At 39.0% G+C, this 12111-nt stretch overlaps 1 protein-coding gene and 1 pseudogene across 2 annotated transcripts in view; both read left to right on the forward strand.

The window, feature by feature from the left end:
- The first annotated feature begins 284 nt into the window (after nt 1-284).
- POFUT3 (protein O-fucosyltransferase 3) overlaps nt 285-12111 on the forward strand; it is a 177263-nt gene continuing 165436 nt past the window's right edge. Inside the window, exon 1 of the mRNA XM_077144728.1 lies at nt 285-370. The gene's annotated coding sequence lies outside the window, so the exon portion shown is untranslated. The remainder of the gene's footprint in view (nt 371-12111) is intronic.
- The window catches only part of LOC143670033 (WD repeat-containing protein 82 pseudogene), a 42850-nt pseudogene continuing 31041 nt past the window's right edge, over nt 303-12111 (forward strand). The window contains exon 1 of the transcript XR_013169220.1: nt 303-370. The product of XR_013169220.1 is annotated as a WD repeat-containing protein 82 pseudogene (transcript). The remainder of the gene's footprint in view (nt 371-12111) is intronic.

Raw genomic sequence — 12111 nt, forward strand, 5'->3', positions numbered from 1 at the left:
TTGGCTGTGCTCCAGGCCTAGCAGACTAGAGTTTGAGAAGCTGAAAGTCTCCTGTGACTTGTTTAACAAGAGGGTCTTCTCAGGAGAGCTTCTCAGGCGGACTGCACCCTTAACTCCCAAGGAACGGTCAAGTCGTCCCCAGAATCCGTGCCCATTGGTTTTCAAACAGGAACCAGTAAAAACACGGATTCCGGATCAGTTGGCCTGGACGCGGTCACAACCACGCCACGTAGCCCTGTTTGCCATTCCCCAAATCTCCTTTCCGGTGTTTATCCCGAGCTGAGATGGATTGGGAGGGGGTGGGTGGGTAGCAAACGGAAAGTGAAAAGCGGCGGGGCACCCGGCTGCGAGCCTCCTTCTCTGCGTGGAGGTGAGTGGGAATCTCTGGGGTTCTCTGGGTTGAGTAATAGGTGAGTGGGGGCGGGATCCCCGCGCCAAGGAACGAAAAGAGGCTTTTCGGCTGCGGGCGGACTCTGGGAAGTTGCTGGCCGGAAACGCAGCCGGAGGGAATGTCCTCTCCCTGCAAAGGAAAGAGTCAGAGAAGGACCGAGCTGCGGAGAAGGAGTCCGACCAAGTCTGTCTTGGGAGCGCAGAAGTCTTGGGCAGCTCTGCTGAACGAGGCCTCGCGGGGACATCGCCTGGCACGTAAACCTGTTTGGCCACTGGAAGGTCACAGGTGGGAGGCAGGTGACAGGCAGGAGAGCCGCTGAGCCCCGGGGAGGAGTGCGTGCGCGGGTTCCCGTCGCCGCGGGCGGACGAAGGTTTTCACAGACCCTCCCGGGTCTGCCACCATCTCCCAAGCCCGCCAAGTGCCTTCGTGTATCAGGACTGGCTCGGAGGGCATCACTTGTTGCCAAAATTATGTGCTGAAGGAGTAGCAATTCTGACTTGGCAGTCTGAGAGCGCATTGGAGAAATTTCTGTAATAGACAGTACCAGGCTTTGGGAATCAATAGGATAAAGCTGTTTTTTTTTTTTTTTCCATACATTGTGTCCTGGCACCTGATTTTGTCATTTATCATGCATTATTATTCTAGAGGCTTTTTATGTCGGTAATAGGCATCGATGCCATTCATTTAAACATATTTTTATTGACAAATCTTCGCACACGTATAGTCCATACGTGGTGTACAATCAGTGGCTCACAATATCATCACATGGTTCTGTATTCATCACCATGATCATTTTTAGAACATTTGCATCACTCCGGAAAAAGATATAAAAAGAAAAAAAAAAAAACTCATACATACTATACCACTTACTCCTCTTTCTCATTGAGCACTAGTATTTCCATCTACCAACTTATTTTACTCTTTCTATCTATTATTTGTTTATTTTTTATCCATATTTTTAAATTCATCTCTCCATACCCTGGATAAAAGAAGCAACATACATGAGGTTTTCACAGTCACACGGTCACATTGTAAAAGCTATCTAGTTGTACAGTCATCTTCAAGAATCAAGGCTACTGGAACACAGCTCAACAGTTTCAGTTACTTCCCTCCAGCCACTCCAATATACCATAAACTAAAAAGGGGTATCTATATAATGCATAAGAATAACTTCCGGGATAACCTCTCTACTCTGAAATCTCTCAGCTACTGAAACTTTATTTTGTCTCATTTCTCTCTTTAGTTTTTTGGTACAGAAGGCATTCTCAATCCCTTGATGCCAAATTCCAGCTCATCCTGGGCCTTCTGTTTCACGTGGCCAGGGAGATTTATACCCCTCAGAATCATGTCCCATGTAGGGGGGAGGGCAGCGAGTTCCCCTGCCAAGTTGGCTTAAAGAGAAAGGCCACACTGAGCAACAAAAGAGGTTCTCTTGGGGGTGACTCTTAGGCCTAATTTTAAGTAGGCTTGGTTTGTCTTTTCAGGAATAAATTTCATAGGGGCATACCCCAACAATGAGAGTTTGATCCATTGGTCTAGTTGTCCCCATTGCTTGCAAGAATATCAGAAATTCTCCAAATGGGGGAGTTGGATATTTCTTCCTTTCTCCCCAGTCCCCCATGGGAACTTTGTAAGTACTTCTTTATTCACTTCCCAGATCACTCTGGGCTATATCGGGTATCACGTTAACCTAGATAGTACATGGTTGTTCAGTAAACTAACCATACAAGTTCAATTACTGACCATACAAGTTCAACTATGTAATGTGCTACCCAAAATATAAAATAGGAATTTTGCACCTCTTTGGTCTCACACAGAGTTGAAGCTCTAAAATAGGGACAGTATCATCCTTTACCCTGTATTCTAAACTATTGGTTTTATCCAGATCAGTTTCCTTCATATCTTCAGTCAAAGTCTGATCCCTTTTTCAACTTTTCAGATAGTTCCTGTGTGGGATATTGCTGCCTTTCAGAGCTTCAGAGCTCTAACTCTGAGTCTCAGGTGTCGCATAAATACCTGACGTCTCTGGGAATGACCAGGTTATATACAATCAGCTCCGTATCTCAGAATTTAAAATTAACAGTTACATCTCCTGAATATATATAAGAGTTTACAATCTAGGACACTTTACAGTAAGCCCCAGCTAGATAACACATGCTCCCATCTTCAGTTCACCGAGTTTTTATATTATAGTTAGTCCATATAAGTGAGGCATGATAATATTTTTCTTTTAGTTTCTGACATTTCATTCAACATACAGTTCTTAAGTTTCATTCACCTAGTTGCATGCCTTACAACTTCATTCCTTCTTGTGGCTGCTCAGTAGTCCGTTGTACATATACAGCATAGTTCCCCATCTAATCCTCAGTTGTTGTACCCTTAGGCCACCTCTGTCTGTTGTGAATTGCAAACAATGCCACCATAAATACCAGTGTGCAAATGTCCATTCTTGTCCTCACTCAGTTTCTCCCAGTATATACTGAGCAGTGGGATTTCAGGATCATATGGCAAACCCACCTGTAGCTTCCTGTAGAACCACCACTCTGCCCTCCAAGGGGCTGCACCTCTCAGTTTCCCTAGTGGCGGTGAATAGGTATGTTTCTTTCTCCACATTTTCTCTATTACTTGTTTTTCTTTGTTCATTTTTAAACAGACATCATGCAGTCCAACCTAAGTATATGGACATACCTTCGCCACCAAAAGACATTTCTTTTTCTTCTACAAAGAATCCATACCCCTCCCTCACGCCCCCACCTGTTGGCATATAGTTTTGATATAATGCCTTTGTTACATTCAGTGGAAGCATATTACAATATTACTGTTGACTATAGACCCTAGCTTGTGTTGATTGTACGTTGTCCTGTATTCTGTCCATTTTCAACACCTTACAATGTTGACATTCATTTCATCTCCTTCATGCAAAAAACTTTTTTTTCCATTTGTGCATTTAATAACCAACATTGTTCACTGTAGGCATTCTTAAGGTATATCGTCATATGTGCTCCCAGCCCTTCTCTCTCAGTTATACTTGCATTCAGCTTCATTCATGGCACATATTACTTATATTATTGTGCCATGAGCATTTGAGAAAAATCTAATAAAGGCTACCACCTGCAATTGGGTGGGTCACATCTCCATGGAAACAATAAAAAAAATCCCTCCCAGCAATATTGAATGAAGATGAAAGAACTTGGCTTTTGTAGGGTACACAACAGATTCATACTGGCAAAAAGTGTCCTACTTTGTCTCTTTTAATTGTCTTATATTTGAAGTCTAATTTATTGGAATTAGTATTGCATTGAATTTATAAATCAATTTGGGTAGAATTGACATCTTAACTATAGTTTTCCAGTCCATGAACACAATATGGACTTCCATCTATTTAGGTCTTCTGTGACTGCTTTTAGCAATTTCTTGTAGTTTTCTGTGTATAGATCTTCTGTATCTTTAGTTACATTCCTAACTAATTTACTCTTTTGGTTGCTATTTTTTTTTATTAATTTAAAAAAACATATAACCACAAACAAAAACATTCTTAACATATGATCATTCTGTTCTACATGTATAATCAGTGATTCACAATATCATCACATAGTTGCATATTCATCATGATCATTTCTTAGAACATTTGTATCAATTCAGAAAAAAATAAAAAGACAACAGAAAAAATTCATACCTACCATACTTCTTACGCCTCCCTTTCATTGATCACTAGCATTTCAATCACCTAAATTTATTTTAACATCTCTCCCCCTATTATTTATTTGTATTCCGTACGTTTTACTCATCTGTTGACAAGGTAGATAAAAGGAGCGTCAGACCAAGGTTTTCACAATCACACAGTCACATTGTGAAAGCTATATCATCACACAATCATCTTCAAGAAACATGGCTACTGGAACACAGCTCTCCATTTTCAGTTTCCTCCAGCCTCTCCATTACATTTTGACTAACAAGGTGATATCTGTTTAATGCGTAAGAATAACCTCCAGGATAACCTCTTGACTCTGTTTGGAATTTCTCAGCCATTGACACTTTATTTTGTCTCATTTCACTCTTCCCCCTTTTGGTCAAGAAGGTTTTCTCAATCCCTTGATGCTGAGTCTCAGCTCATTCTGGGATTTGTCTCATGTTGCCAGGAAGGTCCACAACCTGGGAGTCATGTCCCACGTAGAGAGGGGGTATAAGGTCTAGGAAACTGCCTCCTATTATAAGATTTATAAGATATTTCCCTACATTTTCTTCTAACAGTTTTATGGTCTTAGATCTAATGTTTAGGTCTTTGATCCATTTTGAGTTAATTTGAGTTAATATGTATAGGGTGTGAGATATGGATCCTCTTTCATTCTTTTGCATGTGGATATCCAGTTCTCTGGGGACCATTCTGTCCCAGGTGAGTTGATTTGACTGCCTTATCCAAGATCAATTGTCCATAGATGAGAGGGTCTATATCTGAACACTATTCGATTCCCTTTGTTAGTATATCTATCTTTATGCCAGTACCATGCTTTTTGGTTGCTATTATAAATGGAATTTTTTCTTGATTTCCTCCTCAGATTGCTCATTATTAATGTATAGAAACACAACGATTTTGGGTGTTGATCTTGTACTCTGCCACTTTGCTGTACTCATTTATTAGCTTTTGTAGCTTTGCTGTGGATTTTTTTTTTTTTTTTGATTTTTGACATATAGTATCATATTGTCTGCAAACAGAGTTTTACTTCTTCCTTTCCAATTTGGATGCCTTTTAGTTCTTTTTTCTTGTCCAGTTGCTCTGCTAGAACTTCCAGCACAATGTTGGATAATAGTGGTGACAGTGGACATCCTTGTCTTGTTCCTTATCTTAGGGGGAAAGCTTTCAGTCTTTCCCCATTGAGGATGAAGTTAGTTTTGGGTTTTTTATATATTCCCTTAATCACGTTGAGGAAGTTCCCTTCTATTCCTATGCTTTGAAGTGTTTTCATCAAGGAAGGATGTTGAATCTACTGCAGTTGAGGTGATCATGTTGTTTTCCTGCTTTGATTTGTGCATATGGTGTGTTACAGGAATTGATTTTCTGATGTTGACCCATCCTTGCATACCTGGAATAAATTCCACTTGGTCATGGTTTATAATTCTTATAATGTGTGGCAGGATTCGATTTGCGAGTATTTTGTTGAGGACTTTTGTATCTGTATTCATTAGAGATATTGGTCGGTAATTTTCTTTTCTTGTTATATCTTTGTCTGGCTTTGGTATTATGGAATGAGTTAGGTAGTCTTTCCTCCTCTTCAATGTTTTTGAAGAGTTTGAGGAGGATTGGTACTAATTCTTTCTTTTTATAATATTTTTATTGCTAAAGGAACATGTATGTTATATTGTACAGTAAAAAGTTAAAAAAAAACAACAAACACAGACATTCTTAACATATGAACATTTCATACATGGTATACAATCAGTGGCTCACAATGTCATCACATAGTTGTGTATTCATAACCATGATAGTTTTTTAGAACCTTTCCATCATTCCAGAAAAAGAAATTAAAAGGAAAAAAAAAAAACTCATACAAAACATAACGCTTACCCCTCCCTCTCACTGACAACTAGTATTTTCATCTACTCAATTTATTTTAACCTTTGTTCCCCTATTGTTTATTTTTTATCTAAAGAACAAACAGATATACCAACATTCTTGAGATGCAAATATTCTTGACATACACGCTTGTCATGGTTACAATCAGTGGCTCACAATATCATCGCATAGTTGTGCATTCATTGCTATGATCATTTTTTTTTTTTTAACATTTTCACCTCTCCAGCAAAAGAAAGAAAAAAGGACAAAATCATACATGCCATACCCCTTACCACTCCCTTTCATTGCCCACTAGTATTTCAATCTACCCAATTTATTTTAACCTTTGTTCCCCCTAGTATTTGTTTATTTTTTTATCCATTTTTTTACTCATCTGTCCATAGCAAAGATAAAAGGAGCATCAGACACGAGGTTTTCACAATCACACAGTCACATTGCGAAAGCTATATCATTATGCAATCATCTTCAAGAAACATGGCTACTGGAACACAGCTCTAGATTTTCAGGCACTTCCCTCTAGCCACTCTAATATACCATAAACTAAAAAAGGGATATCTATTTAATGCGTAAGAATAACCTCCAGGATAACCACTTGGCTCTGTTTGAAATCACTCAGCTACTGACACTTTATTTTGTCTCATTTCTCTCCCCCCTTTTGGTCAAGAAGCTTTTCTCAATCCCTTAATGCTAAGTCCCAGCTCATTCTAGGGTTTCTGTCCCATGTTGCCAGGGAGCTTTACACCCCTGGGAGTCATGTCCCACTTAGAGAGGGGGAGGGCTTGGCCTATTGATTTGGTTGCCCTACTACTTGTGAGAATAACAGAAATTCTCCAAATGGGAAAGTTGAATTTCTCCCTTTTCTCCCCATATCACCAAGGAGACTTTGCAAATACTTCTTTATTCACTATTCAAATGGCTCTGGGATTTATCGGGGCATAAATTGCATTGACCTGGACAAACCTACAAAATCTCATGCCCTTTTCAAGATTCCATGTTCATTGAAACTGTCATTCTAAGTTAAATTAGGAAATGCACTAATCAAAACATAAATTTTGTACCAAATAAACATTTCTTGCTTTAGTCTCACACAGAAGTTGAAATTTTAAAATATGAATGACCATCTATTTTCAACACCCTGCAGTATTGCCTTCCGTTGTTCTTCCTCATGCAAAAACATTTTTAAATTTGTTCATTTAGTCACTAGTATTGTACACTCTAGACATTCCTAAATTATACCATCTCCATCTTTTTCATCTATCTTTCCTTCTGGTTTCATATGTGCCCCCAGCCCTCCTCCATCATTCTCACATTCAGCTTCATTCAATATGCTTACTTTGTTGTGCTACAATTAGGTAGTATTGTGCTTTCCATTTCTGAATTTTTACAGTCAGTCCTGTGCACAATATGTATTCCTTTAGAGCCAATTACCCAATCTCTACTCTATTTCTAGCTCCTGATAACCTGTTTTTTTAAAAAACATTATTTTGAAGAGTTTGAGCAGGATTGGTACTAATTCTTTATTGTATAGCATTCAGATATGAAGCCATCTGGTCTCAGACTTTTCTTTTTTGTGAGCTTCTTGATGACTGATTCAGTCTCTTTACTTGTGATTGGTTTGTTGAAGTCATCCAATTATTCTTGAGTCAGTGTTGGTTGTTCATGCATTTCTAGGAAGTTGCTCATTTCATCTACATTGTCCAGTTTATTAGCATATAGTTGCACATAGTATCCTCTCATTATCGCCTTTATTTCTGCAGGGTTGGTGGTTATGTCTCTTCTTCCATTTCTGATTTTATTTATTTGCATTCTCTCTTTTTTTCTTTTTGTCAACCTAGCTAAGGGTCCATCAATTTGACTGATTTTTCTCAAAGAACCAGCTGCTGGTTTTGTTGATTTTCTTGATTGTCTTCATGTTCTCAATTTCATTTACTTATGCTCTAATCTTCATTATTTCTTTCCTTTTGTTTGCTTGGGGGTTAGTTTGCTGTTCTTTCTCTAGTTCTTCCAAGTGAGCAGTTAATTCCTTGATTTTTTTACTCTTCTTTTTTAATATAGGCATTTAAGGCAATAAATTTCCCTCCTAGCACTGCCTTTGTTACACCCCATAAATTTTGATATGTTGTTTTCATTTTCATTTGTCTCGAGATATTTACTGATTTCTCTTGTAATTTCTTCTTTGACCCACTGGTTGTTTAAGAGTGTGTTGTTTAGCCTCCATATATTTGTGAATTTTCTGGCCCTCTGCCTATTATTGATTTCCAACTTCATTCCTTTATCATCTGAGAAAGTGTTATATATGATTTCAATCTTGCTTTGTGACACAGCAAATGGTCTGTACTTAAGAATGATCCATGAACACTTGAGAAAAAGGTGTATCCTGCCGTTGTGGGGTATAATGTTCTATAAATGTCTGTTAAGTCTTGTTCATTTATTGTATTGTTCGAATTCTCTATTTCTTTCTTGATCCCCTCTCTAGATGCTCTATCCATTGATGAGAGCTGGGAATTGAAGTCCTCAACTATTATGGTAGAGGTGTCTATTCTCCCTTCAGTCTTTTCAGTGTTTGCCTTGTGTATTTTGGAGTACTCTGGCTTGGTGCATAAATATTTATGAATGCTGTCTCTTCTTGTTGTACTGTTCCTTTTATTAATGCATAGTGTCCTTTAATTGTTTTACATTTGAAGTCTAATTTGTCAGATATTAATATAACTACTCCTGCTCTTTTCTGATTGTTGTTGCATGAAATATCTTTTACCAACCTTTCACTTTCAACTTCTTTTTGTCCTTGGGTCTAAAATGAGTCTCCTGTACACAGCATATAGATGGGCCCAGTTTTTAAATCCATTCTGCCATCTCTATCTTTTTTTCTTTTGGAATGGGCAGGCTCTGGGAATTGAACCCAGGTCTCTGGCATGGCAGGCAAGAATTCTACCACTGAGCCACCATTGCACCATCCAAGTCTTGTCTTTTGATTGGGAAGTTTAATCCATTAATATTTAGTGTTACTACTATCCTATTGGATTTTATATGTCATATTTAGTTTTTTTTTCACCTTTACGGATAGTCTTCATTTCTACACTCTTCTCCACACCTCTCTTTCCCGGTTTTTCCTATCTGTGTATAGTGCTCCCTTTAGTATTTCTTGCAGAGCTAGTTTCTTGGTCACAAATTCTCACAGTGATTATTTGTCTGAAAATGTTTTAATCTCCCCCTCTTTTTTTTTGGCATGGGCAGGCACTGGGAATGGAACCTAGGTCTCTGGCATGGCAGGTGAGAATTCTGCCACTGTGGCCTGCCCTCCCCCTCTGTTTTTTTTTTTTTTTTTTTGGGTGCATGGTCTGGGAATTGAACCTGGGTCTCCTGCATAAAAGGCACTGAACTACCCGTGCATCACCCCCCCCGCCCCATTTTGAAGGACAGTTTTGCTGGGTATAGAATTCTTGGTTGGCAGTTTTCTTTTTTAGAATCTTAAATGCATCATACCACTTTCTTCTTGCTTCCATGGTTTTTGGTGGGAAATCCATACATAGTCTTATTGAACTTCCCTTGTATGTGGTAGATTGCTTTTCTCTTGCTGCTTTCGAAATTCTCTCTTTGTCTTTGACCTTTGACAGTCTGATTAGTAAGTGTCTTTGGATCTGTTCTGTTTGGGATATGCTGCACTTGGTGGATGTTCAACTTTATGTCTTTCATAAGAGATGGGAAATTTTCAGAGATTATTTCCTCCATTAGCCTTTCTCCTCCTTTCCCCCACAGCATGTATATTCTTGTGCTTCATATTGTCATTCCATTCCTTGAGACCCTGCTCATATTTTCCCATTCCTCTCCCTATATATTTTTGTGTGTGTTGGATTTACGATGTCCTGTTCTTCAGTTCACTAATACTTTCTTCTGTCTCTTCAAATCTATTGTTGTAGGTTTCTATTCTTTCATCTCTTCTGTTGTGCCTTTCATTCCCATAAGTTCTGTGATTTGTTTTTTTAAACGTTTGAGCTTTTTGTTTACCCAATGTCTTCTTTATATCCCCTGTCAGCTCATTGATTTGAGTTTTGATGAAATTTTGATTGTCTGTTCGAATATCCTGAATTAGTTGTTTCAACTCCTGTATCTGATTTGAAGTGTTGATTTGTTCCCTTGGCTGGGCCGTATCTTTGATTTTCCTGGTATGACTTGTTTTTTCCTGGCATCTAGGCATCTTGATTTCCTAAATTAGTTTATTCTGGAGGTTGTTTTCACTCTTTTAACTAGGGTTTTCTTGCTGGATGGCTTTGTTCTCTAATTTTCTTTGCTAGTCAGTTCAATTATTCTAGACCTCTAGCATAGGTTCTGTTTAAGTGATCAGAATTTTTCTGCTCTTGTTTTTCTGTTTCCTGCCCTGCCTATAGGGAGGCTTTTTTTTTTTTTTTTTTTTTTCTGTGAGGAGGGTCTCCTCAGATATTATAGGCCCCAGTCAGATTTTTCCAGACCAGACAGGCCCATGTCTCAGGAGGAAAGAGTAGCCAGCATCAGTTTTCCCTGAGGGTGAGACCTAGCAGTTTGTAGACTTTCCTATGAAGTCCCTAGACTCTGTCCTTTTCCTGTCCTGCCCAGCATGTGGCACTTGTCTGCCCGTGGCTTTCCACCAGCTTAAATGACGTGATGCTTTTAATTTCAGCAGACTGTCCCTGCCAGGGGCGTGGTTGAGACAGGTGAAGTAGTAGGATGGCTTTGATTGCTTTTGTTATCCAGTCCCTGGGGCCTGAGGTCCTTGAAGGAGGGATTTCACTTGAGCTGGGCTCCAGGCCCTCCCTCCCTCCCCTTTTCTTGGGGAAGATACACCCTTTAGGGAATTAACTTCTTTCACCTGACTAGTTACTTCATCTCTCAGAAAAGCTTAATTCTGTCCTTGCTTGGGGCAGTGCTGGAGCCTGAACGCTTCCAGTTCTATCTAATGGGCTGTTTAAAGAGTAAACAAAATAAAAAGTAAAAAAGCGTTTTCAGAGCTGGACTCCTCCTCCTCTGGTTTGCTAATCAAGACCCTGAGGTGGTATGTGAGACTATGTATCTTCAGGCTCTGTGTCCCCTTTTCTTGGGGGCTAGCCGTTTTCCAGTATTTTATGCTATCCAAGTCAAAAAGCCTCTGCTTTTTTCCCTCCCCAACGGCCGTGCCCACTGTCTGTTGGAGCAAAAATTCCCTGTTCATTTAGTGCTTATCCCAGGTTTATTTGTGCTGGGGGCCTGTTTTCAGTAGTCAGAATTTGTTAATTCCGAAGTTGGAACTTGGTTGAGCTAAGTCCTTGCTGCTAGTAAAGTCTGTTTCCTTCCTCCTTGGGAAACCAGCCTGCTGTGCTCATGGGGGAGGAACACCAGCCACCACAGCTTGGGGGGCTTACAGTTGTCTGTGGGGTCTCCGTCATTCTACCTGGTCCAGACTGGTGTATGCTGTGTGTCTGGTCACTGATGTTCCCCCAGCAGTTGTTTGTACTGTTCCTGGGTATTTACTAGCTGCTCTGAAGGACAAACTAAATTCATGCTTCAGTATGCTGCCATTTGCCCCACTTCTTCCCCATTCATTTTTTGATGCAATTTTATTGAGATATATCTACACACCATATAAACCTTCTAAAGTATGCAGTCAGTGGCTCATGGTATTATCACATAGTTGTGCATACGTACCCACGATCAATGATAAAGGTATTTTTTTTTACATGTCAATACTACCAAAATGGTTTTATTTTTGTCATTGACAACATGTACACACTGCAATTGCATCACTTTGTTTGATTTTCTTAAATGTTATTTAAGTATATTAAAAATATGTTTATATTTCAGAAATGTGACACATTAAGGGAGTCCTCTGTAAACACCATCCCTTTTCAGTATATTTTCCTGCTTTGTTTCATACATAAATAACAATTTACAAAATCATAAATGAAACTATCAACTGTTAAGGCCTGAAACTATATACAAATTTTGTTCAAATTCAGACCCTGACAAAGGTATTTTTTATATGATTTTATAAATGACATACAGTGTTTGCAGTGTTTATAAATCAAATGACTTATTTAATTATTGTCTCCCAGTCAGTTCTGCCAATAATAGACTTTCTAGTGTGCTTGATATAGAAGCCATGTATTTAAAAAGCCAAACTAGTTAGAAAACTAGATTT

The sequence above is a fragment of the Tamandua tetradactyla genome, chromosome 26 (assembly GCF_023851605.1).
Source record: "Tamandua tetradactyla isolate mTamTet1 chromosome 26, mTamTet1.pri, whole genome shotgun sequence".
NCBI lineage: Eukaryota > Metazoa > Chordata > Mammalia > Pilosa > Myrmecophagidae > Tamandua > Tamandua tetradactyla.